This window comes from Oryzias melastigma, linkage group LG13 (assembly GCF_002922805.2).
Source record: "Oryzias melastigma strain HK-1 linkage group LG13, ASM292280v2, whole genome shotgun sequence".
Taxonomy (NCBI): domain Eukaryota; kingdom Metazoa; phylum Chordata; class Actinopteri; order Beloniformes; family Adrianichthyidae; genus Oryzias; species Oryzias melastigma.
Window position 1 is genome coordinate 1,718,230 of NC_050524.1, and position 27,824 is coordinate 1,746,053.

Below are 27,824 nucleotides of genomic sequence, written 5' to 3' on the forward strand. Positions count from 1 at the left end.
ACAACATGATGTTCTTGTGAGTTCATCCCAGAGATTCCTCATGAAGATTCCGCTAAAAACCGGATCAGCTGTTTAGTGCTAACGGAGCCGTTTGGATCCGTCTCGGATAAGAACCTTTCCTACCTCACAGTAACATGAACATTATCGGTTTATGATTCAATAGAAGTTATGGGAGAGGTCAGAAGGAGCCCCCATTGACTGTATATGAGAACTGGACAGAGTGACTCCTCCCCTTAGCATTCTAAACTGGAAGTAGCTCCAAGAAGCCAAAATCCCATCGACTTCTATGGTCACATAAGGAGCGTTCTACTTTTTTTAATCCTCATTTTTCATATTTTTCTCTGTAGTTTAAGGTATAAAGTGACCAATCAGATGCCTCAATAAAAGTAGGTGGAGCCTGACATCTAATGTCTAAAGCCGCCCCCTTTCTCAGTTGGAAAAGTTCTGTATTTGTGAACAAACAAACAAAACAAAAACAAAAGTGTATTTTCGACATACAGGTGTTGCAATGTGTGTGTCTGTATCAGAATACAGTTAAATGTGTATTCTGTGTAGTTTTGAGTAAGTGTATATATATATATATATATATATATATATATATATATATATATATATATATATATATATATATATATACATATATATGTGATCAAGCTAGAAATGACAAAAACACCAGTTGGGGTGTGGCCTACTAACAAGCTCACTCCTGATTGGTGAGAGTGGTTGCCATAGAAATGATGACTTAGACCGACTGGGACCAATCATTGCTCACTGATGTGGTCTGGTTCCAACATGGCGGCGTCCATATCACAATAAATAAATAAATAACGTCATTAGATTGGAGCCACAAATAAGCCATTTTCTAGGGATGATGTCACACTCAGTCGGTCCAGTTCTCTGATACTGTCATTGTTTAAGTATAAACCTAACTAATCTAAATAATGGCTGCTATCACTTTATTTTTTGAACCAGAAAGCCGCCTGTATGGTTCAGATGAAACCGCCGCGTTTGATCCTGGAGTTGACCCCACCCCCAGAGGATTACATGGAGTTCTGATTGGAGGGAACCTGCATGGACCTGTGCTCACAGACAGGAGATGAAAGCGCATGGATCTTCAACAAATGAGCGTCATTTGAGTCCATCAGAGTCTAATGTGCTTCCGCTCAGACACAGGGCAGCCTGTGCGGCCTCAGCTGGCCTGGAACAAGGCCGCTCTGTTCCCGCCTCTTTCATCGGCTCCACTGAAGGCTTTCACACTGAAGGACGAGCGCTCCGAGGAGACACAGCCATCACAACTCTACCAAATATACCTCAGGATTTTATTAGCAGGATTTTTCGCTGGCTTTTCTCTGCACATGCTCAGTGCAGTCTTAAAGTCCAACTCGATTTGATTTATTTTCAGAGTTAAAGTCATCGTTTATTTATGAACATGCTGTTTGTGTATTAAACCTACAAACCTGAGCTGTTATCTAGGACATAGTTTCTGCATAGCACCAGATGACTGAGTTGTTGGTACATAAGCCCGCCCCCACTTCCCATTATCCATCTGTTTATGCCACGAGTCAGAATCAAGGCCCGGGGGCCGGATCTGGCCCTCTGGGTAATTCTATCCGGCCCTCCAGATCGTATTATTTTAGTTTTATTAATGACCCGACGTTATCTTGTTATCTTCATCTCTCAGCTTATGGACTAGTTTGGCATTAGCTAAGATTTCTTAGGCTATTTTGGAGTTTACCTATTTTTTTCAGCTACATGCTAGCTGTTGGCTAACCTAAATTCTTTTGGTTTTGTTTTGGCATTAAGCTACTATTTTCTCTAACTATCAATTTCAGCGTCTTCAGCGGCCAAATTCAGCTTCCAGCATTAACACTAGTATCATCACAGGTAATGTTATATATCTAGTTCATAATTATGTTAAAAGTTACGTTTTTATAAATGCAGTTTCAGAGTGTTCAGTAAATGTTTATCCTGTTCGACCTCAGGTGTGTTTTGGATTTTGGCCCCTGTGTGATTGAGTTTGACCCCCCTGGTGTACACCCTCTCCCGAAAGTTCTGATCCAATCACGTGATGGGAAACCAGGCCTGACAACGTAGTTTTTCAGACTCGATGGGAATTGGATGTTGCATCATCATCATCAGCAGCAGCAGCAGCATTTTATATTTCAAGCTTATTACTGCAGATCATATGAATATCATGGACAGATCACAACAGTTTGTGCACGAAGTGCTTAAACAGATCAGGTAGCAACGAGGACCAAAACAGAGTTTCAGTGCTAAGAGAAGGTGAATAAAATAAAAGCTGGATGTGTTTATTAATGTGTTGATTTTTAAATGTGTTACAAAAGTTTCAGTGTCTGCAAATTCTCAAAATGACTTAGAACCGGATTTGGGCCAAAGAAACCGGATCGAGACATCCATCACAACCTGAACCTAACATCAGCGGTAAAACAGAAACAGACAGCAACATCAGAGCTATGAAGGTGTACAGTTCTGATCCAGATTCCAGCTCAGATGAGGAAAATGAAGACGTTCATGCATCTATTCGTCTGCAGGTAGATGGGAGCCTGTGGCCCACCGATTGTAGTTTCTACGTCACAAATGGATTCTTTTTCAAACTTTATGTCTCATCTGCTCTGAACTCACAACCATTTGAATACATTTACACTCAGAAATGTTCATTTAATCCTGATTTGCTCCTAGAACGTGTTAAAAACATGGCTCTCCCAGCCTTGGCCGTGGCGTTCCTTCTACAAGGTCCCCCCCTCAGCACAGTCAGCTGCTCCCGTGTTCATCTGTCACTCAGAACATTCTGGATCTCCTCCACCCCTCTGATTAAAGTGGAGAGCTTCCCACTTCCTCACATCCACAGACGGACTCAGAAGAGTGACACTCCACTCGTCTGAATCCGCCGGCCTGGAGAGTTAGCGGGTCGCAGCGTGGAGCTGAATGAGGCCAATTAAGCTGTCCAATAATATTTTCTCTGATCGGCGTGGAAATCCGTTCTCACCGCGGCGAATCACGCCGTCACTGTTCTCCTCCGCTGCTGAAGCTGACCCCACAGAGGAGACGAAACGTGAACGGCTGAAGAAGCACAAAGCTTCTCCAGGAGTCCAGTAGTGTATTCAAATTTAAAAAGCATCAATTCTCCTCCACTCTTGACCTTAGTATACAGTTTGACTAACAGAAAACTCTGTAAGCATCACTGAAGTGGCGTTACCAAACAGCTGGGTTTACCTGCAGCGTACAAAACAGAATTCAAACACAATTATTAAAACAAAAACAACATGAAATGGTTGGATTAATCATTTCAATCATGTCGACCTGTGATCTGTCAATCAACCTGTTTGTTGGAGGTTTTAGGGAAGTAAAGGGACAGAGGCTGGAGCACGAGACGGAATGAAAGCATTTGAGGAGCGGAGATCCACCAAACCAGGAGTGTCAAACTCAACCGGACAAGAGGCCAAAATCCAACACACACCTTAGGTAGCGGGCTGAACAGGATAAACATTTAATGAACGGTATAAAACTATATTTTTAAAACTTTGAAACCGTAACTTTTTAACATAAAGTGTAAATATTAAAGTGTAAATATTAGCCTAGCTCCAAAACAGCCTAATTTTTTTTTTAAAGAGCCTAAATTAGCCAAAACAGCTAGCATGTAGCTGAAATATTAGCTAAAACTCCAAAACAGCCAAAAAAAGTCAAAATTAGCGTAAACAGTTAGCATGTAAATATTAGCCTAAATCCAAAATGGACCAAAAAACCTTTTAAAAAGACAAAATTAGCCAAAAAAAAGCATGTAGCTAAAAAAACAGTTTAAATCCAAAACACCCTAAAAAAAACTAAATTAGCCAAAACAGCTAGCATGTAGATGAAATATTAGCTGAACTCCAAAATAGCCTAAAAAAATCGTAGTAAATTCCAAAAATGCTACCAGAATGCAAATTTTTAAAACTTTAAAATTGTAACTTTTTAACATAATTCTGAATAATAAAAATGCAGGAATATTATTCCAGAATAAATCAACTTAAACCTTAAATAACTTTCAATATTTTACTCTCCGTAAAAATATACGTTGTTAAAATTATACAAGTTAGAAATGAGCGCAAGATAACATCGGGTCATTAATAACAATAAAATAGAATGATCTGGAGGGCCGGATAGAATTACACGGAGGGCCGGATCCGGCCCCCGGGCCTTGACTGTGACTCATATGTTGTGTATTACCTTAATACCGCACAAGTGTCTAGTGTCCAGTCTCAACAGGCTTTAAGGGAAATTCTTCCAGTCCAGGTGAATACTGTGCAGCAGCTGATTATGTCTGCTGCTCGTCTCATGTGGAGGCAGAAGAACGAGGTCTTCCTGCTGCTACAGTCTGCAGAGCAGAACTGAGCTCAGGAACGGTGGAACTGGAACCACTAAAAATAACTGCTGAAAGGATTTGACAGGATGTTCAAGAAAAAAGTGTAAAAACATCTGAAATAAGTAAAAGTGATCATCAGGAAGAGGCAGAAACAGAAGCCCTCCCCTCCAAACATCAGGTATTCTCCTGTGCTCCTCCACATGAGAAGAAAGACAGGCAGATCTCAAGGTCAGAACAGTAGCTGCTGCTGCTGCTGCTGTTTCTGCTGCTGCTGCTGTTTCTGCTGCTGCTGCTGTTTCTGCTGCTGCTGCTGCTGCTCTGCAGGTTGGACAGACGTGTTGCTGGAACTGTTGCAGAAAGAAGAGTTCCCGACCCCGACCGTGGCTTTGCACCGACTGAAACCTTCAATTATCCCTCCATCTTCATCTGACCTTTCTCCTGTCAGGGTCACAGCAGCTCCACATTTGACAGACGATGGCGGCAGAGAGGCGAGTCAGAACCGATGAACTGGCTAAACCCAGAAGGTTTCACCACAAATGTTGCAGATGTGGACAATGGATCCAATAATGAGATCTCATCCTCCAGGATATGAAGGAGTCGACTCCGTGTCAGGAAGGATGACAGTTATCTACATCGGTCATCCCCGGTACCGGTCCATGGGTCGCAGAGGAAACAGACCCACATGTTTCTGTTTTATGTACAAAATACAATTTTATTTATTTATTATTTTTGTTGCTCCTTAAAAGCCAGAGGACGGCGGTGGTTGAGTCCAGCCCAGCATACCTTTGATGATTGGGTTGGAAATGTTTTAGAAATATTCAGGATGGACAAATCTGACATACTAATAAATAATAAATAATAATTCTACCAGAACTTATTTGATAATAGCAGCAGCCTCAATATTGTTCCCCTTTCTATTTTTTTATTTTAATTCTCAACTTAGTTGAAAATAATTAATTAATAATTGTAACATTTGTAAATAGTTATAACTTTTGGCTGATTGTATTTGTTCTGTTTATTAACTGTATGCATGTACATTAATATATGCGTTTATATCAATAGGGTTCCCCAGATATGTATGTAGGCAAACTTTAACTTTATTTTTCTTCTCTCTTTGTCTCTCTTCTTACTTTTCCTCACAAGAATAGTTTTTGTACTGCCTGCACAATACAAGATTCATGAATGTACTTTGGACTGAATAGAAACAAATATGGATGATTTCTGTTTATGTTAATTAACATTCCAAAAGACGTCTTCTTTATTTTTCTTTGCTGTCCATCCCAAATAAAATTTAAAACAAAAAAAGTCAGACGAGGCTAAAATTTGTAACATTTTAGTGTCCACTTTGACAGGCAATCTCTATTATTTGAGTGGTTCCTAAACCAAATCTAGAGAACAAACAGATTTTAAAGCAGCTGCAGATGAACTTTCCCCTCAAAACTCCAAGGAAACTGAGTTTGAAATATTTTCTGACATTAAAATGCTTTGTAGCCTCTAAAAGGTTGTAAACCACTGAACTCCAGCTGCTGGGTAAACTAAGGGTGTCTGTAGAGTTTCACCCTCTCTGTGTTCTTGATTTTAATCATAAAAAAGCTGTTTTAGTCGAATTTTTAGATGTTTTTTCCCAAACTAATCAAAAATAGACCTTTTTTGACGAAGGTGTGGATCATCTGAAGGATTAGAAATGATTCCATCTGGAATGAGAGGCTGATGAGAGACTCAGAAACTGATGATCCCGACCAGCAAAACTCTTATAATGAGTGGATGCTCCAACACCAGAATCCTCCTCTGTGGGGGCCGATGAAACACAAGTGTGCGGTTATTTTGGTCGATTATCAGCATCCCTCATCAGCCGAGATCTCTCCAGATTCAGGCAGGTTGAGCGTGTTATTCCATCGCTCCACAGGCGAGGTGTGAAATCACCATGACGCCCACATCCGCTCAGCTTCCACACACAGAGCTGCGGGGGCTCCTGGAGGGGAGGGGCATCCACACGCGGGAGCCAGGCGGCAGCCCGGCCCGCGGTCAGACCCGAAGACGTGGAATCGGCCCGACGGAGAGTCAGAGAGGAGCGATGGAGGACGCCCAGAGAGCTGACGCCCAGAGAGCGGCGTGGAAAAGCTGCTGTGAAATTCATCCCAGCAGCTCCCACTCTACCCCAGAATTTGGTAAGATTTGAAAAGGATGCAAGTCTGGATATTTACAGAGACTGTAAAACCCAAGAATTAAATGATTAAATTTAATAATACGATCCAAGCTGACAACCTGACTCTAAAAAGGTTTAAATGCTGCTTTAACCAGAAAACCTCTAAAAAACTGAAGCTGAAAACAGGTGCATCTTTCTGTAGAAATGTTTAAAAATGAGTCCAACATGTGAACACTCTGTAGTATTATAAATCTCACTGTTTCTTGTTTATTTTATTGCAGTTTTTGCACGTTTTCTTTTCCTCTATTAGAGCGCTTTGTGTTCTGCATCCTGATTGGCTGTTGACCTTGTCAATCAATCTTCTCTGTGCAGCATCTCTCACTCAGAATTCTTTCAGTTTACGTCTAAATCTTTGTTTTCATTTTATAATCTTAGAGTCTTTTTTTTTTTAACTTTGAGAATTTAACCAAAAGAGTAACGTGTCGACAAGTGAAGAGTTTAAAATATCTGGGATTATTGTAAGAAAATAACTACAATCATTTGACAAATTTTATCGATCATAAATGAGTTTTTCATAAATTATTTTTAATATGTAAATCCTGTGATAAAAGAGGGAATGCTGTATATTAATTTTCTCTAGACTTAACACTAGAAGAGGTCAGAGAACAGCTAAAAACTTTACATCTTTAACCTCTAAACACCAGAACTTTAGGTCTAATGTGGATTATCTCTAAACTACTGATCGATTTATACCTTTTTATCAACATAATCTTTCTTCTATCTTTGATGTTCAACCAATAACGCAGTAACTCCACGTGCTCAGCTCATTTAAAGTAACTCTTCGACCATATACACAGTTAAGGTAATTCCAGTCTGAGTTTAATCAATTAATGTAAATCAGCTGATTCAGGTGTAAAAAAGCTGCATGACGCGACCTTCAGAATGACCTTCAGAATGACCTTCAGAATGACCTTCAGAATGACGTAATTCATGCTCAAAGAGTTACAGTAGTTCACAGACTGTGTTTCCAGTGACTGGACACCATTTATGGACCGCCGTCAGTCAGACTGGAGGCCATAGAGTTCATGATCTCATCTTTGGACTCACAGAACCGAGTTAGAACCCCGACTGACTGTTTTCTGGAACATTTACTCCTAAAGCTCCAGAGAACCACAAAGAGGTTCAGTCAGTTAAACGGACATGTTGGAAACTGACACTGAAAACAGAAAAAAACACAATTAAGAAATGATTGATTTTTTTGTTTACAAATTCTATTTCCTTCAATATTAACTGTTTGTTTAAAACTTTATTTTATTTATTTATTTATGTATTTTTCAGCTTTTTTCAGGTTTTTCTTTCAGCAATAAAAGTAAAATGACAGAAAATGTAAAACATACATAAATGTGTCTAATCTGCTTTTTTAATTGTTATGAAACAGAAAAATACATATAAAACTTAATGCTTTTTGACATTATAATTGCTCCTGTTTATAAATAGACATATTTGCACTTTCACTTACAGTACAAAACCCATGACGCTTTGTTTCTATTAAATATAATGATTGTTAAATAAAGTTTGATTATTGATATTAGACATTAGACATTAGACATTAGACATAGCTTTATTAATCCCTTTGGGACACACCCTGGGGGAAATTAGGTGGTGGGCAGCAGCCGTTCTCGACAGCGCTTTATTGCCCGAAAAAAGACACATGAGGGTACAGGAAAGGAAGGATGTTAAAAATCAAGTATCTTCAGCCCGTGTCGCAGGAGGGCGGCATGAGTTAAAAGTACAAGCAAAAATACATCAACATTGAAGCACATTAATTTCACAAGACAAAAAGGTTCACAAACTGACTCGCACATGGAAGGGAAGACTTATTTCTACGATCCCACCCAAACATAAGGAGAAGTTATCTGTGGGGTGGGCATGGGAACATAAATGTGTTTTTTCTTATTTTTTAAACTTCATTCATTTAAAAAATAATTTTAAAAAAGTGGTCCTATGAACTTTAGCTCGCGGGCCGAACAGGATTAACGTTTAATGAACACTCTAAAACTACATTTTTAAAACTTTAAAACTGTACATTTTTAACATAATTATGAACTAGATATATAGCATTACCTGTGATAATGCTAGTGTGAATGCTGGAAGCTGAATTTGGCTGCTGAAAATGCTAGTGCTAATAACTGAAGATGCTGAAATTTATAGCTAAAAACACTGAAGCTGATAGCCAGCTAAAATATTAGCTAAACACCAAATTAGACAAAAAAAAAACGTAACCAAAGGTTAGCAAAAACAGCTAGCGTGTAACTGAACTATCCGCTGAACTCCAAAACAGCCTAAAAAATCTTAGTATATGCCAAAATAGTCCAACAAGCTATCAGAATGCCAAATTTTAAAGCTTGAACATTTTTAAAAACTGAACCGTAACTTACAATGACAAGATGGGGACGCCCAAAACGTCAAAAAGTGTCGCCAAGGGGTCCTTAAAGTCCTCCTATGAACATTCCCAATAGTGTTTTAACTGTGATTATGAAGTTTTTAACCAAAATCCCACAAACTAAATGTCTAACAAAGACATTCTTCATCTTAATGTGAAGCAAAATCTCCTCTGAGGGGGCGTGGCTTTTGGAGCAGGCTGCTCCGTGCTAAATCTCTGCTGTTAAAGGGTGAATTATTCTAATTCTGAAGGTCTCCATCTTTATATAAGGAGGTGATGGTGAGGCGGCAGTAACCTGCGGGGTTGACAGGAGCAAAGCGCCTTCTGTTGCACTTCCTGCTCCGTTCTGAGGTCTGCGCTCGTCCCTCCGGCTCTCTCTCATTTTCCTGCACATGTGGCGTCCGCCAGTCCTTATTGATTAGCTACAGCGACGTCACGCTCCCTGGCTGTCCTCTGGACTCTGGCAAGCACCTGACACGTTCACGTCTGCCAAGCCGGTGGCTTCCCTTCACCGCCTCAGAATTAAAACCCAAAATTGAATTAAATACTAATGAAAATGCCAGTAAAAAGTATTTGGCAGCAGATGAGGGTCGTGGTATCACTGAAATGCAGACAGGCATTCAGTGAATGACAAACTCCAATCAGCCTTCAGAATGAATTCCAGCCATTCACACTCAAAAATGACTGAGAGAAAGAAAAACAGACAAACTTCAAATCTTGAATAAAAGCAGCTGCCAAAGCTCTTAATTACAAAAATGGTTGTGAAACCTCCGAGCAAACATCATTACCTTCAACAAACTGCAACAGAATGAGGCTGGCGCCGAGCGGCTGCACAGAACTCATCTGCGCCTTCAGCAGCTCGGGCATCTTGGCAGGGGAACAGTCATTGATAAGGAAGCTCTGAAGTCATTAGAGCAGCCTGCAGCTCTATAGGAGTGATGCTGCTGCAGCTCCACAAATAGCAGCTCACATATCCACAAGAACTGGAGCCAAAAACGTGGAAGAAAGGTGGAAAAGAAGAAACACAAAGGAGTCGAATTAAAAACCAAAGATGGAGGAAAGAGCCATCAGCTGTGGAATAATTACACGCTGTAACGCTCATTAAGGCCTCTGAAGGTGGATATGAAAGTGTTGTCGCTTCGTTTCCTGATCAGTTCCTGCTCAGACATGTGCACAGAGTTCAGCAGTCTGAAGCTACGCTGGATTTGATGCAGCAGATAATGACGGAACTGCTTTGATTTGAGATGCAAGTGTTCATTTGGACTTTAAAAGGATAATGGCAATTCTAAGATGGAGAAAAAAAAAAAAAAAAAAACTTAATCCTTAATTTCAATTTAACACGTATGTATTTTTGGCACAAAAAAATACATCTAGAAATCTAAAGGTACAACGTCAGGAAATGATTGATCTATTTTAGTAGATTCGGGCCAAATCCGAATTCTTCCCCTACCCCTCCAACTGAAGGAGTATTTGAAGGGAAAGGCGATAGTAGATAACAGGGTAGGGGAAGCCACAGGGATAGGGATAAGTTGTTGGGATTGGGGGAAGTTGTAGGGGTAGGGGGTAGGGACAAGATGTACTGGTAGGGAGAAGATGTACTGGTAGGGAGAAGATGTACTGGTAGGGAGAAGACGTAGGGGTAGGGAGAAGATGTACCGGTAGGGAGAAGATGTACTGGTAGGGAGAAGATGTAGGGGTAGGGAGAAGATGTAGGGGTAGGGAGAAGATGTACCGGTAGGGAGAAGATGTAGGGGTAGGGAGAAGATGTACTGGTAGGGAGAAGATGTACTGGTAGGGGGAAGATGTACTGGTAGGGGGAAGATGTACTGGTAGGGAGAAGATGTAGGGGTAGGGAGAAGATGTAGGGGTAGGGAGAAGATGTACTGGTAGGGGGAAGATGTACTGGTAGGGGGAAGATGTAGGGGTAGGGAGAAGCTGTGGGGGTAGGGAATATGTTGGAATGATGTTAATCACGTAAATGGTTGAAGAGTTTTGGTAGTTTGAAGAACGTCAAAGGTTACGCTTCCATTGCTATCACTGAAACTACGATGGAGTCCAAGATGGCTGCCAGCAGAGCTTTTTTTATGTGTGCTCTTCTTTGTGTGTCACTTGTGAAGGACTGATGACCAGTCCAGGGTAAATGCAGCCTCTGACTGAATAGCAGCTGGGACAGGCTCCAGCAACCCCGCAGCTCCTAAATGGGACAAAGTGGGTTGAATAAATTAGATTGACGGAAAAAAAATATTTTACTGTGAATTTATTTGTTTGGACACATTGATTTTCTCTGTGACAATTTCAAATGAAAAAAGATAACAAAACAAGCAAACAAGAGAAACAAAACCTTTTTTCTGCAACAAGCTGAAAGCTGACAGGTCAGAGCTGCATGGAGTCGTACAGTCAAACCTGTATTACAGGTACTCGTCTTTAACACAAAAGGTAAAAGAGTACTTGTCCATAATGGATGTTTTCAGTTAAAACAAAGGCTTTGTGTGTCGTCTACACCAGAACAGCAACACAAATCTCACTACCAGCAACTAAAACAACTTCAAATCAGACCTGAAAACTAAGATTAATCTCGTAGAGCCTCAAATAAAGGAAAAAAGTTATTTATTTACGTCTGTTTTAAAGCGAGTCAGATGTTCAATGTTGAGAAAAACATCATGTTCTAGACGTTTTTGAAGAGGAGCATCAGCTGGACTTCATCGTGTCTTTCTGTCCATCAACCAGAAGGAAACAAACTTTCATCTGTTCTGGTTTTAAAAGTGCTCTATAGATCATCAGGACTGCTGGGAAAACATGGAAATCCTGACAGATGAACATCCATCATCCAAGAGTGGATGAATAATGGAAGCAAAGTGTAGGAACTTTGAGCTTCTGGAAAAATCCAACTCATTATTAGAATGAGTGATGAGTCACAGGTGAATCTGCTTCACAGGTGAATCTGCTTCACAGGTGAATCTGCTGTTTCCTCCTCTGTTCTCAGAGTGATGACCTTCTGGCTCCATCATCATCATCATCATCTCCAGTCTTCCTTTCTGCTCCATCAGAGCCCGACTTGGGCCAGAACAAAAATCTGAGTCAAATGAAAGTTCAGAAACGGAGAACTCCTCTTCCCAAACTCGTCCCGCTCTCCGTAGAAAAGACACTCCAGGCAGACGGGAGAGCAGCTCGTTTGGAAAACTATTTGCATGAGCATCATGACAACAGGACGGCTGATTGTGCTGACAAACGGCCTGTTAATTGACAAACTGGGTTTAAGGCGACGCAGAAGGCGTCCTGCAGACTCAGCAGAAAACAGAAGCGAGCTGCTGATGTCAAACGAAGATGTCACAAAGCAGAACCAGGATGTGCAGAATGGAATATGCAAATGAAGGACATTCCTGCTGCCTTCGCCTCTCAGTGTGATTTAAAGCTGCATTTTATTGAGTTTAGACTAATAATTCTCTGATAAACGGTAACACGACATTTTCAGAGTTTGAAAATGGAAATGCGTTTTCATCAGCACGAAAAACATCAAAGTGATTTAAAAATGAGTGACAATAACGTCCATTACAACGATTGATCCTTTCATGACCTTTTTGTGTTATCAGATCCAAAAACAACGTAGTTAAACGTAGTCAAATGTCATCAATGAGTCGCTTTTGAAGGAGAATTACAGCTACTGTTGTTACGATCCTCACTGAGTGATTCGTCCTTCAACTGATGGTGAATGAGTGGATCCTTCAGCACCAGTCAAGGATCCAAGCAGGAAGATCCAGAAGACATAACTAAGGACATTTCCACAGTAAAAAGGTTTATTTTTCCTGGTTTCCTTGTCGTTAGGGTCGAAGGTTTTACAGTGGTTCACTAAAGTCTGAGCTGCTGCGAGGGGCCAAAGTGCACCAGGAGAAACTCAACCCAAGGATTGTTCTTCAATGTTCTTTGATTCCAAGTGTTTTCATCAAATCTAAACTAGAGAAAGGAGCAATCGTAGCTGCATCTTTCAGAAGGTCGTCAGTGTGAAGCAAAAATGTGAAAAGGCCAATAAAATCTGCTGATGACTCCTGAATCTCAGAGTGCTGACCCCTCAGCTGGTCGAGCAGATTGATCGGTGTCTGCAGGACTAGAGCTGTAAAGAGGACATCTGATGACATGGAAAGTACATTCTGATTTATTTAAAGGACTTCCTTTCCGAGTGTGTCGGTCCACAGAAGAGACTCAGCAGCTGTGAAAGTCAATGTTTTCCTGAGAGTGCATCAACATTCTGCGGCCATCTGCTCTGCAGGATTCTAGTCAAACAATCAAGCAGCTCTGCAAATGTTGACTCTTCAGCAGATCATTATCTGATCTCCCTGCAGAACCTGAGCGGCTGCAGATGATCCATCATCTCCAAACAGTCACTTTCACCACACAGAGGTTTGAGCTCAACTTTTGCATTCATGGTATGAAAATGAAGTCAAACATTCACTGAACTCCTCGGATCCAAACCAGCAGCTGCTGTTGTGTCCCAGTCCGTCCGTATTCTCGGTTTCTCACATGTATTAATCCGTTGTGACCATGTGGCCGGTTGTTATGGCACAACTGCTCTCTGACTCACAGCTCACACCTTTACCAGCATTCATCTCGTTCACGAAGCAGAAAAGACGAGAACCCGTCAGGAAGGGAAGAACGCCAGCAGCCGGCTCACATCAGGGGTCCCCTCAGCCTGTTGGGTTGTTATGGGATCTACCGTCACCTAATGGGGCTATTTGCTTATCGGAGGCGCCTCCAACGATTTACTCGGAGCGAGAAGCTAATGCGGCTATTAAAGACACATTAGCCTCAGTCTTGGTCTGCAACGCGCTAATTGGGAGCTATGAAATCTTTGTTTCCATTATGAGTTAGTGTAGCCGGCTGTGGAGGGGTCAGCTCGAGGACACTGAAGCAGAACAGAACCGAACAGAACAGAACCGGACAGAACCGAACCGAACAGAACAGAACGGAACAGAACAGAACAGAACCGGACAGAACGGAATGGAACAGAACGGAACCGAACCGAACAGAACCGAACCGAACAGAACGGAACAGAACAGAACCGAACAGAACAGAACGGAACAGAACAGAACCGAACAGAACGGAATGGAACAGAATAGAACTGAACGGAGAGCTCTGATACCAACTTCACAGAAGCTAAAAGACTCAGATGAACATGAATCTAGATTCTTCATGGACCAGAGATTTGCTTTTTCATTTGGATATTCTTAAATTCACAGTTTAAAAATTATGTCTTTTTCTAAAATAAAAATTACTCCAAAGTTTAGTGGAATTTTTGGGCCAAAATAGTTGAAATTGGAGTTTGAGTGGACAGGGAAGAACGAAATGTTTGTTTTCATGTGAAACTTCCGAGTGGTCCAGAGAGGCTGGACAGGATCAGGACAGGATCAGGACATGAGTCAGAGAAAAGATCAGAGAGAACAGAGAACACACATGGTGAACACACTAACACACCAACACAACCTTCTTTGATCTTTGATCACGAAGGGTTTGAAGGATCTCATTGGTTCATCTCCTAAGATCATCGTCACACTTGATCTGGACTTGGTTCTCTTTGGTTCCATCTTTTTTTAAATGAATCCGTCCGATCAACCAACCATCTGTTCACTTGTTTCTACATCCATTCACCTCTTCATCCAATCAACCATCATATCCTCATTTTATCCATCCATCCATCCATCCATAAACTCTCTGATGAACTACTCTCATCTCCTGAGGAGCTCTTGGTTGATTCATTAAATCTTTCAGATCTTCTCCTTTCTGATTGAGTCCAGGTCTTCTCATCCTCAGAACCACGTCTACAGACTTCGTAAGGCGGTATGATGAACTGCCTTTCACTTTTTTCCAGACTTGCTGCTGAGTGAAACTCCCAAACAACACCAGACATGTTTGGTCCTAAAGTGTTGCTGTTCCTCCAACATTCAGGAGTAATCAGGTGCAAACCTGACCATCTGTCCAGCATTACAGCCCATCAGCTGCTCGGAGGGATTTATGTCACCCACATAATGTCAGGAATAAATGTACTTCAGCCTCTAAAACTGTTTCTCTTTACTGACTATTCTGCAGTCTGTTGAGTCTCAGCTTCATCATTAAACTCAGTCTGCATCAAAGTTAAGAGACTGTCGATACATCTCCATGCACCTTTTCCATTTCTGTGGTGAAAGCAAATCATCCAATTCATATTTATACATTGCATTTTAAAGGGACAGAAAGGAGATAAAAGCACAGCTCCAAACAAATGATCAAATTACCGCCGGAGCATAAAAATCAATTAAAGCATGCAGCAGAGACAGAATGAGCTGATGTTCTCCTCACAGCAGAGCGAGGGATGTAAACACAGCAGCGATCCATCATACCTGTTCCAGCCAGTGGACAGCAGACACTTCAGAACAGCAACGTTTGACTGCTGCAGTCGACCAGAGTCAAACTGCAGCCTTTGACTCTGTAAAACGACTCCTTCAACAGACTCCAACACACTCAGACATTCAGTCCTTTGTTTCTTTAAAGGGTGAACGGATGAGACATCACTACTAATCCAAGCGTTTAGAGACTCGAATCGTTTCTGTCCAGTTCAGAGACAAACTTCTTCCCATCAGGAGTAAAGTGAAGATTTCTTTGACTACCTTTGACTCAGGAGCAGATGCTCTGATGTTCCTCCAGGTTCATGCAGTTCAACCACGTGAGGAGCAGATGCACTTAAGAGGCTCCCATTGGTTCTGTCACCTGTCAATCAAACGGAGACAAACGACAGAAAACGTCAGCAAGAAGAAGAAAAACGTCAGTAAATCAGCGACTCATAAGTGAAGAAGCTTGATTTGATTTGATCTGAAATGGTTTATTTCAAGCAATCAAAGCAAAGGTAAAACATGAGTAATACAGTCAATGGAGGTTAACAAAGACATGTCAGACAGAAGATAACAAGGAATCAAATTTTGGATAGCTTGAAAGGGAAGAGGCGGAAACGAGCTTATATAATCCCACTCCGGCTCTACCTCACAATTTACTTTACTTCAGGAGTGTCGAACTCATCACACGAGGGGCAAAATCCAACACACACCTTAGGCTGAACAGGGTAAACATTTATTAAAACTATAAAACTGTAACTTTCCAACATAATTAGGAACTGGATATATAGCATTGCCTGTGATAATGCTAGTGTGAATGCTGGAAGATGAATTTAGCCGCTGAAAATGCTGAAATTGATAGCTGAAAACGCTGAAGCTGATAGCTGCAAAAATATTAGCTAAACACCAAATTAGCCTAAAAAACAAACAAAAAACAAAATAGTTAAGCTTCACAATAGCCTAAAAGAGCCTAAATTAGCCAAAACAGCTAGCATGTAGCTGAAATATTTGCTAAACTCCAAAATAGCCTAAAAAATCTTAGTAAATGCCAAAATCGTCCAAAAAGCTGCAGAATGACAAGTTTTAAAATTTAAAACTGTAACTTTTTAACATAATTCTGAATAATAAAAAGGCAGGAATATTATTCCAGAATAAATCAACTTAAACCTTAAATAACTTTCAATATTTTACTCTCCATAAAAAAATATTTTGTTAAAATTATACAAGTTAGAAATGAGAGCAAGATAACATCGGGTCATTGATAACAATAAAATAAAATGATCTGGAGGGCCGGATAGAATCACCTTGACATTGGTACATGTGAGGTAAAGCCTTTGATCAATATCTGTTTAATAACTTGTTATCGGATATTTATACTTTACTTGGTAATGTATAACGTTTGGTCATTATTACATCTCAGGAAGATCTCAAAGATCTCAATTCAGACCCGACTTTGTTCAGTATTGAAGCAGATCTTAACCTGGGATTGATTTTACTAAAACTTTGACTGAACTTTGCTTTTGGAAACCTTTATGTCCCTTTATTCATAAAAAGGTATAATAACTTCTGTCCATCTGAATTTCAGTTACAATTAATTTGAGTTAAAAGCAAATTAAGAACTTTTTTCTAGCTGGAGTCAAACCCAGAAACCTGCAGATCACCAGAACCAGAACCAGAACCAGAACCAGAGCAGTGGTTGTATCGTCTGGTCCATTAAAGATAGAATAATGGAGCAGAATGTTGCTTGATCTGAAGTTTTGAAGGTAACAACTTCCCACAAACCCCGTGAGTTTTTCCGTTTAACCCAGCAGACTGAACCTGAACATGTATGTTCTAGTTCATGTTTTCTCTCTTTTAGCATAACGAGTTAAGATTTCCATCTATTCTGACCAGTAAATGGAAAGAGGATTTCTTTTCTTCTTCCTGCAGGTGTTCTTTAAGCTGCAGCTTCTGCCAGACGGCTGCTCGACTTGTGCAAACGATGAGAAAATCTGGAAAGGCTTAAAGGGAAAAGCAGTTTTGTGCATGTGTAATTTACTCATTTATTTCATCCTTCGTTATGCAATCAGTCGCTGGAAGGAAAAACTGTTTTTACCAATCAAAATGTTGATTACCCCTCTGATGCTGAAAACAAGAAGAAACTAACATTTCATGGCTCAATCAATGCTTCAAAATGTAGAAAAAATTATTTTAAAAATGTTATTTTAAAGTATCTTATTTTGTATTAGATTAGAATTGGTTTATTTTAAGCAATAAAAGCCCAATTATACAAAAGAAGACAAAGATTTATCAAACTTTGAAGATAGGTTATGAATTGAAAAAGAAACTAGAAAAATAAAAGTAAAAGCAGATACTATATGTTCTATATATACTGACTACATACACATGTAATGATGCCATTATAATTACATTCAATCATGACATATTTTTACTTCTCAGAGCCTCCAGGATTTTGCGGCACACACACGAAGGCCACGGCCCAGCAGAAAAGAGTATGTATTTTATTTTTAACTGTTAAGAATCAAACAATAACCACTCAAAAAAAAAAAAAAAAATCTGGATAATTAAACCTTCTCCCTACCCAGAACACGAACCCCCAACCCCTGCAATAGAGGACCACTGCACCATCTGGTACAGCTCTCCTGGCAGATGTTCTGATGGTCATTTCCAGTGTTTAAGTTTTAAAGATGTCTATTGTAAAGGGTTTAAAAAGATTAATATAAAACATTAATATTTTTAAACCAAAATGGGGGAGAGGACGTGAATTTCCAAGCAATAGAATGTAAATAAAACAGACAAACGTCTGCCTTGAGTTCGTTTTTTTTCCTCCTCTTAATTTTTTATTTTACCTTAAAGCTTCCCTGACGGTTTATTTAGCTGCTTTTTTATCCTTAAAGTTTTAAAGAAGCACTAAAAGGTAAAATCTCGCCCTTCTCCTCAATGTTTTAAACATTTTACACAAAATAAAATCTTTTGATCTGTATAAGAAAAATATTGAAGTTTAAGAGAAGATCAATCAGATTACTTTCCATGTTTGTTTTGAACGACACTTCTTCTTCTGTACATGTACTTAGATCATGCGCCCTCTAGTGGTTGTTAGAGGAAACAACAGCTAAATGATAAGCAGCATTTACAGGGAAGATAACAAATATATAACCCTTTGATGTCTAAACAACACACACAAGTATCCTGAGTATGAGTCACACCCCTGGATAAACTATGGAAAAAACTGCAACTTGCACTCAAGAAAATACGGTAGTTGCGATCGCAACATCACAAAATCCTGAAGGGACTGACCTAAACATGCAATACCGGACACGTTTAATCCATTTAAAGGGTATTATCTTGATTGTTCGATCCCACGTCGAGAGACCTGACAGTATCGGGTTTAACCACATCCCAGTCATGGTGTCTGTTCCAACCTCCTCCGTTTCTCTTCAGCCGCTTCAGGTGTGGCTGAGACCAAACCGCCTTGTGCTGATTATTCTGTTTGTACCTGAGGTAATTCCCTGTTTGCAAACAGTCGAACCTCGACATAATTGTTATTTGTGCTGGTAATGCACTGCAGGAGAATCGGAGCCAAAACAGAAACCTCTTGAAGTGTCTCTTCCTGGTGGTTCCAGCTCCCGTCTGCCAAAGCAGCCTCCCTGTTGCCATCTGCTTCCCTTCAATCTCTTATTAAAATCTCTCCTCCGTGCCATCCTTTCACTGCTCTATCTCTCAAAAGTTTTCCTTAAAGCCCCAAAACTTAACATTCTCCTACTACACAGACGAATGAGAGCTGACTTTGGCCCACTTCCTAAACTATCTTTTCACAGTTATAAAAAGATCCATTCAGAGTGAAGTGCAGCAAACTAAATAGGTGACTGCATGAAATTGTCTGGGTTTCTAAGCACATTTTCTGCTTGGGAACTGTCAGCACTTCCACAAAAATAATGCTGGCAGTCTTCCCCTGCCTTTTCCTGCTCAAATGAGCCCAACCTGGCAACCAGACGGCTCCATCCATTGTCCTCCTTTTTTTCTCTTCTCCCCTGAAGAATCCTTGGAATATCTTCAAATCTTTAGCTGCTCTGATAATAAAACCCTCTTTGTTCTTGTGTTTGTGAACACACACTAAGATAAATGTTAATTCAGAACCATATCCCATGATGTCAACCATCGGAGGAAAAACAGGTGAAGTCATTTGTCCACAAACAGGCAAGAATTGAGGCTAACTTAGTGAAAAATGGACACAATTCATAATGATTTACTCCTGACAGCTCCAGAAATGATAAATCACTGAGTTCTGCTGAATATTATGCATCAGAGTTCCTCAAAGAACCATCAGGGGGCGCTGTTGAAATCCTGAAAAAGTTGAAAATCATTGAAACCTAAAGTTCCACTCCGATCATCTATTTTTAAATCATTCTCAGTCCTCTTTTAATTAGGACTAGGCCGATTTTAGACACAGAAACTGTCATTTTCTAGGACATAGTTTCTGCAGAGCGGCAGGAATTCACCAGGAATTCACCTCTGAGTTGTGGCTGGGACTGTTGACACAGAGTAAGCCCGCCCCTGCTTCCCAACATCCATCTTGTCACACCCTCCCCCCAGCTTACAGCCCATCACAGCCCCAAGCTAACATTAGCGGAGCAATCAATGTGGTTTCCATCCAGCCGTCCGGTCCTGATCCAGATTCCAGCTCAGACCAGGAAGACAAAGACTTCCATGGATCTGTTTGTCTGCAAGAGTCAAAATGTTCATTTTCTCGGCTTTAGAAAAACGAGGATTTATGTTTTTCTCTCCGTTCTGAGGAAAATTCCAGAACATTTTTGTTCCTTCAAACTGAATTCCTTTCAGAAGGTCGGATTCCTGATTTACAAACAGAAGTGAGGCCAGTATTTTTAATAAAAACAAAAAAATCAAGGATGTGACAAATAAGACAAGGAGGCTAAACAGAAAGAAAGAGAACTTCCTCCCCATTTCCGACAGGCTCATAAGATCGACTGTAGTAACAAACGGAAACAGAGGTTCATGAGTGACGGACAGAAAGTTTTCAATCATGTTTCCCTTTTCTGACCTGCATGTTTGGACATTTTCTCATGGTTTAAATAAAAGTTAGAATCTTCAGTTCATCTTCAAATATAAGGTCAGCAAATGTAATTACAGATTCTCACTGCAAAACAGACCATTTTAAAATAAATTAGAATAAATTCCGACCTTTTTTGCAGAGTTTCTTACAAAAAAACAAAAAAACAAAAAAAAACAAATAAAGAAATCTGCAAAGGGGTAAAAAAAAAAGATTTTACAAAAGAGAAAAAAATCTAGTTACTAAGAAATATTTTTTCTTAAACTAAGATTATTTTTCTTGAAAAGTGTTTTAATAAGATTATTTTTCTTGCAGGACAGAAAATAAAAGAAAACATTTTTTCTTGAAATAAGTTTTGTTACTTTCTTAAGGATGAGAGTTGATGAAAAAACTAAACAAAAAAAAGAAGAAAAACTAAAAACTATTCATGTTATTTGAGGCATGAAAATTAAAAATGATCATTAAAAAGCTAAACTGATCATTTGTAGTTGCCACTGAAACACATTTGAGAGAGAAACAGGAGTTGACTTTACGTTACGCTGCTCTAGTAGAACATTAAAGAGAGAGTACGTCTCTCAGTATTCTGTCCTTAAAGCTACACTTTACTTCCCTTTTATGAAATGTAAACATCTGCAAATCCTCGTTCCTATTCCAATAATAAAAACTCAAATCCATCTGAAGTGTAAACCTGGAGTTTTACATACAAATGATCTCAGATTATAACAAATGTAGCATTTTTTTTAAATATCTCATTAACTTTTATAAATTATTTGTTACTTTTGACTGAATAGATGCTAAAGGCCTTAGAAGAAAAAGAGTTACAATCTTTTCTAGTTTGACTTTTTTCTCATTAGATCCCCAGAAAAATGTAAGGAAAGAAAAAACATAAATGACAGAAAAGTTAAAGCTGTAAAAAGGAAAAAAGAGAGAAAAGGGGGTTTCCTGCCCAAAGTTGATCTTTCTCTGGAGCTTCTCCCTCCTTGACCTCCTCCTCTTCAGCAGATAGTCATCTCTCCAAGCTGATTGGCTCCTCAGAGGAGGGAAAAGCTCCAGGCCAACCACACAGCAAGGCTGAGTCCACATCTGCTCCGTCTTCTAACTTCCATGAGAAAAAAGCCCAACCTGGCAACTCTACCTGTTCTCATTAACCTCTGACCCTTTGGAGATCCTCCCAGCACCTGAACCAGCCCCCCAGGACCCCAAAGCGCTCTCCAACCCGGGAGTTTCTGCTCTTAACCCCTAAAGTTCTGAGGATCTCTGCTGCTGATCCACTCTCTGCCTGAACTCCCTTCAACCGCTGCAGCTCTGGAGACGCTCCTGCCGACCTGACGGGCTCAGCAGGTGCAGAGATCTCTGGAGAGTAACGGGGAAGGACGTTTGAATAAACAACCAGAGAGTGTCTTTAATTCAGACTGAGATGTTTGTCTCCACATTTTCTCCACAAACCCCCAAAAATGAGGTCAAAGTGTGTTAGATTTTCTCATTGTTGTGACTTTTGTTGCGCTCATAAATGATAATAATTCAGCGTAGATAGTTTTAAGAAACGTCTTTAATCCGTCTTTTATTTACAATCTTTGCCAACAACTTTTCCCATCACTCCAGCTTTTTCTTCACTATCTGAAGAAAACAGCATCTCATTTCAGGACCCCTACCTGTCCCAAAAACCCTTTGGAATGCTTTACATTCCTAAATCCCATTAGGTCACATGTGGTCCTCTGTGATACTCCAGAATCCTCAATATTATCCACATTTGGGAGGAACCAGATTTTTGGCAGACATGATGCAGACATAGAAGCTTCTGGAAATTCTCTCTATTTAAATCAGCCAATATTTCTGATACTGTTGCTTTGTTTAGCTTCTGCTACATCCAGATTCTCAGGTACCGGGGAACCAGACCCGGACATGCTGGGCCATGTTTGTCTGAACTGGGGGAACTGACTGAACTCGCTAGCATGATACAGTGGAGTTCACCAGAATAATCACTTTTGCTCCGATACCTATTTGACACCATCTTAATAATCCTAATTTTTTCATTATTTTTTTCTGTTGTGTGAGGTATAAACTGACCAATCAGAGCCCTCAATAAAAGTAGGTGGAGCCAGTTGGCCCCAAACGTTCAAAACATTTAAATGACAGATTTTGCTAGCCTGCTTTTAAGTGGTAGGGGTGTGGCTTTCTAACGAGCTCACTCCTGATTGGTGAGAGTGTTTGCCATGGAAACGGTGACCATGACCTACTCGGACCAATCGCTGCTCTTTGAAGGCAGCGTCAGTATTACAAAACATTGAATCTGTCATTTTTTTTGGAGTTGGAAGTAAAACTTTCTCCATGAATGACGTCATACTAGCTCCAGTTCTCTGACAGAATCTAAACTAAACTCCTATTTGCTGGTAAACTCCATGAATATTTATCCTTTGATCCTCTAACCCACCACATCCCATCATGCTGTTGGGTTCTGGTTACAACTTGGGAAAGAGTCAAATGCAGCAGATGAAGCAACAGGCTTCCACGTTTCCATTCCTCTCTGTGTGCTTTTGTGTGAACACAAAGCAATGCGACTCACAGGAGTAAGCACCTTTTAAATATTGAGATCCATTGCTTTGACATTTAGCTGCACATTTATCTGACATCAATCTGGAGGAGTTGATAGAAAAATCAATGCAGGTTTAAAAAACAAAAACTGTTGTGGGGAAACAGGCCCAGTGGCCTGAAACGTCTTGTTTGTCGCTGGTTGTGTAATCTGATGCGTCTTTGTGTTATTATCTATGTGTGGGAGATAAATCCAGGAGCACGGTTGACTCTGAGCACTCATCACTTTGATTATAACCCATAAAAACCATTTGGCCATGGTTTGTGCTAATGGAATATTATTACCCGCACCAATAATGTGTGAGATTCTGTTGTTGATGTGCTCATCACGATAAGCTATTGTGTTTGTGTGTGTGTGGGTGTAAGACGGTATCTGACCCCATCATCGCACAGCTGCACCTTCATCCTTAAGCCTCCCTGGACTTTTCTCACTGTCGCCAATCAATTCTCATTGCTGCCATGACCCCGAGATCCATTTAGAGCCGCCTCGTCTCAGAGGCAGCACACATCCTCACATGTGTGTGCGTTTGTTTGTAGGTTCTGCAGTGACGACCTTGAAATGGAACAGGAAGAACAATCTGAAGATTTACAACAGCTGCTGTTGCTTCAGTGAATATCCACAAACCAGGACAAGAAGGGACGACAATAAAACCAGAGGAATTTACGGTGGAGCGGAGATCAGAAACATGGAGGCTGTTCCAACAAATGCTCCACGTCTCATGTCGACAATCGGGTTATTCTGGATTGATCCAGAGCAAACCGGGTTATACCAACTGCTTTATTAAAGGGGCCATACCAGGAAAAAACTACTTTTTGAGCTTTTAAGTCTATTATACTGTTCAAATATGGTTAAAAGTGGACAGAAAATGTGGGACTCGATTGGGTTTGTTCATATCTGTTTAAGTGGAAGCTTAGTGGATAGCTCGCTACGCTAGCCAGCCGCCCAGTGGACAGCGTAGCGTGCTAGTGAGCTCCCTTGTTGCGAGCTCAGTTGTATGAAGCTAGCAAGCTCTGCTGTATCAAACTAGACAGCTCTGCTGTATCGAGCTAGCAAGCTCCACTCTAGCGGGCCCCACTGCATCGAACAAGCACGCTCCTCAGTATCAAACTAGCAACATGCGCTGTGTCAAACTAGTGAACTCTGTTGTATATTTTCATCTAAGTTAAGATCTTAAATTGAAATAAGAGACTCCTGAGCACTTCTGTGGTGGAATAAAAAAGGAGAAACATGATATAAAGTCACTAACTATTTTTCTTGGACCTTCTGTAGTTTTAAAGACACCCAAACTCATCTCACAGATTCATGTTTGAATTTTAGATACTGTAGATTTATGGAGCCTCTAAGAAACTTGACATTCCCACTAAATCAAATGCAGACGGTCATTTAGAGAGCGCTATGCTCATTTACATCTTTATGGTAGCATCATGTACTGCAGGTCTCTACTGTTTGCCTGCTCTAATGTGCAGAGAGGAGATTTGTCTTCATTCTGTGAGATGTAGCAGCACTGTTTCCAGAAACACAAACTTCAGGATTTGTCCAAAACTAAAACTTCTTTTGACCCCGATGGTCTGAGACGGGATGGAATGGAAAAACCAAACAGGAAGAAAAGATTTCGTGGGTTAATTTTAGTTTTAGTTTATTTTTGGCACTTTGATTTTCAGAAAACTTCTCTTGTGATTCCACAAATACCACGTCGCTCCTCATGACAGATTTGTCTCTTTTTGACAATTCATGAAGTTTTAAAGAGAACTTTGAGTGGCAAAGAAAGCCTCACCTAATTGAGGTTGAAACAAAGCTTTGTTTACAAAGTGGATCAAAATACAAGGAAAAAGTGGAGCTGCCAAAATCAAAGCAAATCTGCTCCAGACTGACTGTGCGACGGCTGGTAATCTTTCTGAGGACAAAACAGCTTTATTTTCAGAGCCTTTTGTTGCCTCATCAAAGTTTTCAATCTTTCTAATCAGAACTCTGCCTGTTGTCTTAGCAACAGAGGCTATTATCAGCTGATACAGATGAAGCTGTAGATCCCACAAACACATAAGGACTCTCAGCTTACCTCCACCCACTCAAACCCTGCCAATCCAGCCGCAGAACGGCCCAGGCCCTATTGAAGTCCAGCTCCATTTAGTCACAGAGCTAAAAAGAAAGAAATCCCATTATCAAAGAGGAGAGGAGGAACAAAAAAGGGAAAATCCCGGAGTACAATGAAATCCTTCCCTGGCCTCTGAAGACTCTTCATTATTTTAACGAGACACACCAAAGAGGAGCCGTGCCGGCTCCAAACCTGACCCACCTTCTCATCCGACCAGCGTCCTCACACTTTTACTTCATCAGCATCTCCCTGATGAACTGGATTATATGGGAATAGTCTTAATGTTCAGAATTCATCTTTGTTGACTTGAATCAAAAAGATCTATTTTCTCCACTCAGACAAATGACTAAATAACTACAAGTTAAGGACTTTCCCATTTTTTTTACTATTTGAACAAGAAATGATGTCTGCAGTGAAAAGCAGACCATCATCAGCGTAAAACTTTAGTGTGGATGTTTAATCTACAACAGAAGATTCAGGAGTCAGGTTTTTGTTTGGCTGTTCTTTTCTGCCTCTTTAAAATCATGAGCTCAGATGCAAATTTGACGCATAAATAGCATTCATTGTGAAGATGGTATTCAAAATATGAATGATGAACAAACGTGAAGCATCCGTGTTCCTGCAGGAAAACAGCAGCAGCATCATTTCCACGGATGTTAATGGGATCATGAGACAGATCAGATCAGACATGAAGAGCACAGATTGACAGCAGAAGTCACTAATGAAACAATGATTGCATTGATGAGACCTATTGATCAACAGGAAGTGAGGTCTAGATGTTCACATCCTGACCTGGTGAGGACAACCACAGATGAAGAACAGGACAAACGCAGGATTCTTTTACAACCTCTGTCTTCAATTGAACTTTTACTTCAAAAGTACGCATCCTTTATTTCTGATGGTTAATTTATAACCAGGTCAAAACGCACTGGCTGCATTCAGTGCACAAACATACAGGTGAGGCGGTCCAAAAGCCATCCTGATCTCGGATGGATTTGCAGATCCAGAAACCAAATCTTCACTGTGATATAAAAAGAGATGCAGATAAACTAGAGTTTCCATCGGCTTGAATCTACAGAATTTTGAAGATACAGAAGTCCCTACAGCATGTCAAAGTCGAGGCCCGGGGGCCGGATCTGGCCCTCCAGATCATTTTAATATATTGTTATTAATGTGATAACTTGTATAACTTTGACAAAATATATTTTCATAAAGAGTAAAATATTGAAAGTTATTTAAGGTTTAAGGTGATTTATTCTGGAATAATATTCCTGCCTTTTTATTATTCAGAATTATGTTAAGTTACAGTTTTAAAGTTTAAAAATTGGTAATTTTTATAGCTTTATGGACTGTTTTGGTATTTACTAAGATTTTTCAGGCTACTTTGGAGTTTAGCTAATATTTACACGTTAGCGGTTTTAGCTAATTTAGGTTTTTTCTTCCATTTTTTTCAGCTATAAGCTAACTGTTTTGGCTAACCTAAGTTTTTATTTTTATGCTTTTTTGACATTTAGCTAATATTTTAGCTGGCTATCAACTTCACCATTTTCAGCTATCAGCTTTAGTGTTTTTAGCTATCAATTTCAGCACCGTCAGCGGCCAAATTCAGCTTACAGCATTCACACTAGCAGGTAATGCTATATATCTAGTTCATAATTATGTTAGAAAGTTACAGTTTTAAAGTTTTAAAAATGTAGTTTTAGAGTGTTCAATAACTGTTTATCCTGTTCAGCCCCGACCTCAGGTGTGTTTTGGATTTTGGTTCCTTGTGTGATCGAGTTCGACAATCCTGCTCTACAGGCACCAAAGCTAAATCATAATCATACAGCACACGGCTAGAAGAAATGGGATCAATCTTTAAGGGTGTGTGGATAAACTCCCCTTTTGTGCATAAGACCAATCAGTAACACACAGCTGTGTCAATAGCTGGGAAATAAAATAAAGTTTTCTTATTTCTGCAGATTTACTGTAATTTCTTGGTTTGTCAATAACATTCTGTGGAGAGAACTAATACTTCTTCACTCATGTTACCATATGAATGAGTGAAAAACAATAAATAAGCAGAACATGAATTTCCTCCACAGAGCCAAATCCCTCTTAATCCGTCTCAAAATTGGACAGGATTTTATGAATTGTTTTGTTTTGCATTTTACAATAAACTTTTAGCACAAACTTCTGAAGCATCAAGCTCCTGCCCACAGCGAGAGTCTGCTGTTGAGAGTGCAGGGAGGTCTGGGAAAGCAGATATGCCATCAGCCCGGCTCCCTATTGAGTTACAGTTGACATTTCAGATTCTATTGCTGCTGGTGTTATCACTCTGCATTAAACTGCTACCGTCTGCAAACACAAACCAGAGTTTCAGCTTTCTCCGGTTACTCAAAAACCAAATATTTGGTAAAAAAGACTTAATAATCTCATTAAATACTTTAGCTTTTGTCTTGCAGAATAACCAGATGGAATCATATCGTTACTAAACTTGTATTTTTTTCTCCGATGTCCTTCCAGTTCCAGCCAATCCCAGCTCCCATCCGTCATTCCTCCATGAAATCATCACATGCAGTGAAATCCACCTGTTCCTAATTAACTCATAGAAGATAAAATGGATTTTAAAAAGGTCAGAGAAAGATTTTGTTTCTAGAAACTAGGTTTATTTAAATGTCAACTTTGAAGGAAAATCAATGCACTTAAGCCTGTGTTTGCCATTAACCTCATGAGGAAAGGCTTTTTCCAAACTGCAGATTGGAGCTATTGAACATAACTGCGAGT

General features: G+C 40.0%; 1 protein-coding gene across 5 annotated transcripts in view; it reads right to left on the bottom strand.

Moving 5' to 3' along the window:
* Nucleotides 1–27,824, bottom strand: part of si:cabz01090165.1 (uncharacterized protein LOC100333421 homolog) — a 305,072-nt gene that overhangs the window by 113,766 nt on the left and 163,482 nt on the right. For all 5 annotated transcript variants that reach the window (XM_036215075.1, XM_024276868.2, XM_024276867.2 and 2 more), the window contains one exon: nucleotides 15,588–15,687. The gene's annotated coding sequence lies outside the window, so the exon portion shown is untranslated. The remainder of the gene's footprint in view (nucleotides 1–15,587; nucleotides 15,688–27,824) is intronic.